Source organism: Bubalus bubalis, chromosome X (assembly GCF_019923935.1).
Source record: "Bubalus bubalis isolate 160015118507 breed Murrah chromosome X, NDDB_SH_1, whole genome shotgun sequence".
NCBI lineage: Eukaryota > Metazoa > Chordata > Mammalia > Artiodactyla > Bovidae > Bubalus > Bubalus bubalis.
The window spans coordinates 108,088,432-108,097,072 of record NC_059181.1 but is presented as its reverse complement, the minus strand read 5'-3'; positions in this window follow the sequence as shown (position 1 = coordinate 108,097,072).

The window sequence follows — 8,641 nt, the reverse complement described above, 5'->3', positions numbered from 1 at the left end:
ATTTTTATGTTTCCCCAGGGCCCTGCAAGTTATGTAGCCACTCTTGCCCTAGGAAATGCTGGGCTGGATGAAGCACAAGCTGGAATCAAGAGTGCCGGGAGAAATATCAATAACCTCAGATATGCACATGACACCACCCTTATGGCAGAAAGTGAAGAAGAACTAAAGAACCTCTTGATGAAAGGGAAAGAGGAGAGTGAAAAACTAGACTAAAGTTCAACATTCAGAAAACTAAGATCATGGCATCTGGTCCCATCGCTTCATGGCAAATAGATGGGGAAACAGGGGAAACAGTGGCTGACTTTATTTTTGGGGGCTCCAAAATCACTGCAGATGGGGATTGCAGCCATGAAATTAAAAGACACTTACTCCTTGGAAGGAAAGTTATGACCAACCTAGATAGCATATTAAAAAGCAGAGACATTACTTTGTCAACAAAGGTCCGTCTAGTCAAGGCTATGGTTTTCCCACTAGTCATGTATGGATGTGAGAGTTGGAGTATACAGAAAGCTGAGTGCCAAAGAATTGATGCTTTTGAACTGTGGTATTGGAGAAGACTCTTGAGAGTCCTTTGGACTGCAAGGAGATCCAACCAGTCCATACTGAAGGTAATCAGTCCTTGGTGTTCACTGAAAGGACTGATGTTGAAGCTGAAACTCCAATATTTTGGCCACCTGATGCAAAGAGCTGACTCATTTGAAAATACCCTGATGTTGGGAAAGATTGAAGGCAGGAGGAGAAGGGGATGACAGGGGATGAGATGGTTAGATGACATCACTAACTCAATGGACATGAGTTTGGGTAAACTCTGGGAGTTGGTGATGGACAGGGAGGCCTGGCATGCTGCGGTTCATGGGGTCGCAGAGTCAGACACAACTGAGCAACTGAACTGAACTGAACTTGCTCTAGGAACACATGCTGCAGAGCAGGGAACAAGCAAGCACAGAGCATTCCTAAGCCTATGAGAAGGAGAAATCTGCCTTTCTATTCAGCACCACACTGCTGCAGAGAGAGGTGATTTTGCACTTACTGTACCCAGTCTTGGACTTGAAATGTCTTCTATGCATGTATTCCATCTTTTTCTCTACTGACACTGGAGCTCCAAGAAACAGAGGTTTCTCTGATTTACCTGGATTCCTGTGGGTTGAGAGCAGTGCCCCAATACTTAAAAATTGTATTTGCTGAATGATGACTGAATCCAGGCACCAAAAGAGGCAGACGGTTCCAGCTTCCCATCAGACCACTCAGCCAGGGCGCCTTTCTCTTCAAAGGACTGAGACTGTTGCACTTTGCCATCCCCCTTATAAAGCTCATCCACTGGATGACTGCAAGGACCTTTGGACACTCTGGGATTCTCCAAGTATTTGCCATGTGTTGCTCTTTGCCAGGTCCTAGACTTGGTGATGATGGATATACAGCAAGGCCTCAAACAAAGTCACATGTATTTCAAGAGAGGAGAGGGGATTTCTCTCAGAAATTACTGTGCATGGTTCAGTTCACTTCAGTCACTCAGTAGTGTCTGACTCTTTGTGATCCCATAGACTGCAGCATACCATGCTTCCCTGTCCATCACCAACTCCCAGAGCTTGCTCAAACTCATGTTCATCGAGTCAGTGATGCCATCCAAACATCTTATCCTCTGCCATCCCCTTCTCCTCCTGCCTTCAATCTTTCCCAGCATCAGGGCCTTTTCAAATGAGTCAGTTCTTTGCATCAGGTGGCCAAAGTATTGAAGTTTCAGCTTCAGCATCTGTCCTTCCGATGAATACTCAAGACTGATTTCTTTTAGGATTGACTGGTTTGATGTCCTTGCAGTCCAAGGGACTCTCAAGAGTCTTCTCTAACATCACAGTTCAAAAGCATCAATTCTTTGGTGCTCAACTTTCTTATGGTCCAACTCTCACACCCATACATCACTACTGGAAAAATGATAGCTTTGACTAGACGGACCTTTGTCGGCAAAGTAAAGTCTCCGCTTTTTATATGCTGGCTTCCCTGAGAGCTCAGTTGGTAAAGAATCTGCCTGCAATGCAGGAAATCCTGGTTCGATTCCTGGGTTGGGAAGATCGCTTGGAGAAGGGATAGGCTACTCACTCCAGTATTCTTGGGCTTTCCTTGTGGCTCAGCTGGTAAAGAGTCTACCTGCAATGCAGGAGACCTGGGGGAGACCTGGGTTCAATCCCTGGGTTGGGAAGATCCCCTGGAGAAGGGAAAGGCTACCCACTCCAGTATTCTGGCCTGGAGACTGAGACACAACTGAACAACTTTCACTCACTCATTCATTCTAGGTTGGTCATAGCTTTTCTTCCAGGGAGCAAGCATCTTTTAATTTCATGGCTGCAATCACCATCTGAAGTGATTATGGAGTCCAAGAAAGTAAAGTCTGTCACTGTTTTCATTGTTTCCCCATATATTTGCCATGAAGTGATGGGACTGGATGCCATGTCTTAGTTTTTTGAATGTTGAGTTTTAAGGCAGCGTTTTCACTCTCCTCTTTAGTTCCTCTTCACTTTCTGCCATAAGGGTGGTGTCATCTGCATATCTGAGGTTATAGATATTTCTCCCAGCAATCTTGATTCCAGCTTGTGCTTCATCCAGTCTGGCATTTCACATGATGTACTCTGCATATAAGTTAAATAAACAAGGTGACAATATACAGCCTTGATGTACTCCTTTCCCAGGAGCCAGTCTGTTTTTCCATATCCATTTCTAACTGTTGCTTCTTGACCTGCATACAGAGTTCTCAGGAGGCAGGTAAGTTGGTCTGGCATTCCCATCTCTTGAAGAATTTCCCACAGTTTGTTGTGATCCACACAGTCAAAGGCTTTGGTGTAGTCAATAAGGCAGAAGTAGATGTTAATCTGGAACTCTCTTGCTTTTTCTATGATCCAACAGATGTTGGCAATTTGATCTCTGGTTCCTCTGCCTTTTCTAAATCCAGCTTGAACATCTGGAAGTTCTGAGTTCACACACTGTTGAAGCCTCGCCCTTGCTCCCAAATGCTATATTTCTTATGTGTAAAATGGGAGATGCAATGCTTTCCAGTTTACATAGAATTTGTGAGGATTCAATGGCATAGATCATGTAAAGCCTTTAACACAGGTTCCAGCAATGCAGCAAAACTTATGTGCCATTCTCACCATTGCTATAATTAGTTAATAACTGATAAATACCAGTGTAGGCACAGTTGGTATCTCTGAGGTCTTGAACATCACCTAGGAAGATCTTACCAAGGAGCAAGAGGCCAACCCCAGATATACACCACAGAGCAAAGCCTTGTCCCTAGATAGTAGAAATGGAGTGGACAAAACAGGACTCTAGATCTCAGAAAACCGGACCACTCTTTGAGAATCTCAGGCTGGTGGTACTCAGGCCCAGTTTACATGGGAGAGGAGAGGCATGCCTGGGGATGGAGACTGAGAGTCACCAGCACATGGATGCTGTTCAAAGTTATTTGTCCGGATGAAGTCATCTAAGAAGAAAGCAAAGCGGCTTAAGCTTGAGTCCTGAGAAGGCTGTCATAGCAGCCAACAGAAGAGCAGACATTTCTACTCAGATGGCATGTTCAACAACATTCTTGTAAGGGAGGGTTGAATGGTGTTCATTGAGTTTATCAACAGGGAACCTGGCATAAGCTATTGCAGTGGGGCATTGGATGATTCAAATAAGTATGGGTAGAAAGCAGGAACCAAACGTAAGGGGTGGTGGGTGTCATGTCTTCTTCTTCTCTGAGCTACTAGGGCCTGGACCAAGGCCTTGGAGAGGAAGAGAATGAAATTCAAGGAAGGGACTAACAATGTTGGCAAATGATAACTGGGCAGCAGTTGAAAATAATGGGGTCCAGAAATTGTTTTCTGTGAGAAGTGAATATAGGAGGTAAGGATGTGGGGTCAGAAAACATAGACAGCTTCTCAAGAATTTTACCATGAAGAGGTACAGAGAGCAACAGTTAGAGGAAAGCAAATATTTGAAGCATTTTGATTTTAATGTTTTAAAGACAAATGAGACACAAGCATGTTTACCAGCTGAGAGAAAGAAACCAATTGAGAGGAAGAGCGAGAAACTATAAAGAGAGATACAAGGCTGATCTTAAGGAGGTAGTTGGGAACGATCACATCCCAGTGTGCAGAACTGGTGTGCCAGTTCAGATGGACACCTCTTCCTTACAGGAGGAAGGGAGGGAAGGAAAGGAAAGGGAAGAGACAGGCTCATTCATTCATTCAAGTAACATTTGTTATGTGTGTGCTAAGAAAAGCAAAAAATAAATGAAAATTCCTGCCCTTGTAGGGCATACATTCCAGAGGGAGGAGACCAACCACTATATATATATATATGACTACAGCCTGCCAGGCTCCTCTGTCCATGGGATTCTCCAGGCAAGTATACTGGATACTGGAATGGGTTGTCATTTCCTTCTCCAGGGGATCTTCCTGACCCAGGGATCAAACCCAGGTCTCCTGCATTGCAGGCAGATTCTTTACCCACTGAGCTATGAGGGAAACCCATATATATGAGACCAACCACTATATATATATATATATATATATATATATATATATACAAATTTATAACATAGCCTAATGGCTTGGAGAAAAATAACAGGCAGACTGAGGTAAGTCAGACTGGAGAGTGGGTTACAATTTTACATAGGATGGTCAGGGAGAGCATCACTGAGGTGGCACTGGACTATGCACATGTCTGAGGGAAGAGAGCTCTAGTACAAAGGAACAAACAGTAAAAATTACCTAAGGTCAGAACATACTGAGCATTTCAGGAACAACAGGAAAGCTGGTGTGGCTGGAGTAGAGTGAACAAAGAGAATATTAACATAGTAGGAGATGAGGTCAGAGAGATAACAAAACGGGGCCAGCAAATCACGGGACACTATATAGTCACTGAAAGAATGTTCACTTTAATTCTGCTGAAAATGGGAGCCATTGGGAGGGTTCTGAGAAGGAGAGTGACATGATATGGCTTACTTTTTTTTTAAGGACCACTGTATTTAGAATAAAGTGAAAACAGTAAATATAAAAACAGGAGGCCATTGTAGTCATCCTAAAAAGGGATAATGGTGACTTGGAACAGGGTGATGGCATGGATATATAGTGAGAAGTGTTCAGATTCTGGATATATCATAAATGTAGCACCAATAGGATTTCCTGACAGATAATATGTATGAGGTGTGCAAGGAAGAAAAAAGATGAAGGATAGAATTGCCATCTGCTGAAACAGGAAAGGCTATGGACAGAACAGTGTTTGTTTGTTGCTTACTTTGTTTTGCTGGAATTTTGTTTTTTGTTTCATTTTGTTTTGTTTTTGGTAGACAGGCAGGAAGTTTAGTTTTAGACGTTGAATATGAGGTGGATCCCTCAATTTCCTAGTATAGATGCCTTTATGAGTCTGAAGTTCGTATGAGAAAAAAAGTGTCAGTTTCGTTCAGTCGCTCAGTCATGTCTGACTCTTTTCAACCCCATGAATCGCAGCATGCCAGGCCTCCCTGTCCATCACCAACTGCCGGAGTTTACACAAACTCATGTCCATCGAGTCAATGATGCCATCCAGCCATCTCACCCTCTGTCTCTCCCTTCTCCTCCTTCCCCCAATCCCTCCCAGCATCAGAGTCTTTTCAAATGAATCAACTCTTCACATGAGATGGCCAAAGTATTGGAGTTTCAGCTTTAGCATCAGTCCTTCCAATGAACACCCAGGACTGATCTCCTTTAGGATGGAGTGGTTGGAGCTCCTTGCAGACCAAGGGACTCTCAAGAGTCTTCTCCAACACAACAGTTCAAAAGCATCAACTCTTCAGTGCTCAGCTTTCTTCACAGTCCAACTCTCACATCCATACATGACCACAGGAAAAACCATAGCCTTGACTAGATGGACCTTTTTGGCAAAGTAATGTCTCTGATTTTCAATATGCTATCTAGGTTGGTCGTAACTTTCCTACCAAGGAGTAAGTGTCTTTTAATTTCATGGCTGCAATCACCATCTGCAGTGATTTTGGAGCCCCCCAAAATAAAGTCTGACACTGTTTCCACTGTTTCCCCATCTATTTCCCATGAAGTGGTGGGACCAGATGCCATGATCTTCCTTTTCTGAATGTTGAGCTTTAAGCCAACATTTTCACTCTCCTCTTTCACTTTCATCAAGAGGCTTTTAAGTTCCTCTTCACTTTCTGCCATAAGGGTGGTATCATCTGCATATCTGAGGTTATTGATATTTCTCCCAGCAATCTTGATTCCAGCTTGTGCTTCATCCAGCCCAGCGTTTCTCCTGATGTACTCGGCATATAAGTTAAATAAGCAGGGTGACAATATACAGCCTTGACGTACTCCTTTTCCTATTTGGAACCAGTCTGTTGTTCCATGTCCAGTTCTAACTGTTGCTTCCTGACCTGCATATAGATTTCTCAAGAGGCAGGTCAGGTGGTCTGGTATTCCCATCTCTTTCAGAATTTTCGACAGTTTATTGTGATCCACACAGTCAAAGGCTTTGGCATAGTCAATAAAGCAGAAATAAATGTTTTTCTGGAACTCTCTTGCTTTTTTCATGATCCAGCAGATGTTGGCAATTTGATCTCTGGTTCCTCTGCCTTTTCTAAAACCAGCTTGAACATCTGGAAGTTCACGGTTCACATATTGCTGAAGCCTGGCTTGGAGAATTTTGAGCTTTACCTTACTAGCATGTGAAATGAGTGCAATTGTGCAGTAGTTTGAGCATTCTTTGGCATTGCCTTTCTTTGGGATTGGAATGAAAACTGACCTTTTCCAGTCCTGTGTCCACTGCTGAGTTTTCCAAATTTGCTGGCATATTGAATGCAGCACTTTCACAGTATCATCTTTCAGGATTTGGAATAGCTCAACTGGAATTCCATCACCTCCACTAGCTTTGTTCGTAGTGATGCTTCCTAAGGCCCACTTGACTTCACATTTCAGGATGTCTGGCTCTAGGTGAGTGATCACATCATCGTGATTATCTGGGTCGTGAAGATCTTTTTTGTACAGTTCTTCTGTGTATTCTTGCCACCTCTTTTTAATCTCTTCTGCTTCTGTTAGGTCCATACCATTTCTGTCCTTTACTGAGCCCATCTTTGCATGAAATGTTCCCTTGGTATTTCTAATTTTCTTGAAGAGATCTCTAGTCTTTCCCATTCTGTTGTTATCCTCTATTTCCTTGCATTGATCGCTGAGGAAGACTTTCTTATCTTTCCTTGCTATTCTTTGGAACGCTGCATTCAGATGCTTATATCTTTCCTTTCTCCTTTGCTTTTCGCTTCTCTTCTTTTCACAGCTATTTGTAAGTCCTCCTCAGACAGACGTTTTGCTTTTTTGCATTTGTTTTCCATGGGGATGGTCTTGATCCCTGGCTGTGAAGGGCCACCCAAGACAGATAGGTCATAGTGAAGAGTTCTGACAAAATGTGATCCACTGGAGGAGGGAATGGCAAACTACTCCAGTATTTTTCCTGTGAGAACCCATGAGCAGTATGAAAAGGCAAAAAGATATGACACTGGAAGATGAGCCCCCCAGATGGGAAGGTGTCCAATATGCTCCTGGGGAAGAGCAGAGGGCACTTAGTAATACTTCCAGGCAGAATGAAGCAACTAGACCAAAGCTGAAATGAAGATCATCTGTGGATGTGTCTGGCGGTGAAAGTAAAGTCTGATGCTGTAAAGAACAGTATTGCACATGAACCTGGAATGTTAGGTCCATGAATCAAAGTAAATTGTATATGGTCAAGCAGGAGATAGCAAGAGCGAATATCAACATCTTAGGAATCAGTGAACTAAAATGGACGGGAATGGGTGAATTTAATTCAGATAACCATTATATCTACTACTGTGGGTGGGAATCCATTAGAATAAATGCAGCAACCACATAGTCAACAAAAGAGTCCAAAATGCAGTTCTTGGGTGCAATCTCAAAAATGACAAAATGACCTCAGTTCATTTCCAAGGCAAACCATTAAACATCACAGTAATCCAAGTCTATTCCTCAAACACTCATGTCATAGAAGCTGAAGTTGACCAGTTCTATGAAGACCCACAAGACCTTCTAGAAATAACATCAAAAAGAAAGAAAGATGTAAGTTTCACCACAGGGGACTGGAATTCAAAAGTCAAGAGATATCTGGAGTAACAGACATGTTTGGCTTTGGAGTACAAAATGAAACATGCCGGCAAAGGGTAACAGAATTTTGCCAAGACAACAGATTGGTCATAGCAAACACCCTTTTCCAACAACACAAGAGACGGCTCTAGAAATGGACATCACCAAATGGTCATTATTGAAATCAGAATTATTATATTCTTTGCAGCCGAAACTGCTCTATATGGTCAGCAAAAGCAAAATGAGGAGCTGACTATGGCTCAGACCATCAGCTCTTTATTGCAAAATTCATGCTAGAATTGAAGAAAGTAGGGGAAACCACTAGGCCATTCAGGTGTGACCTAAATCAAATCCTTTATGGTTATACAGTGGAGGTGACAAATAGATGCAAGGGATTAGATCTAGTAGACAGAGTGCCTGAAGAACTATGGACAGAGGTTTGTAACATTGTAAAGGAATTAGTGACCAAAACCATCCCCAAGAAAAAGAAATGAAAGATGGCAAAGTGTTTGTCTGAGGAGGCTTTACAA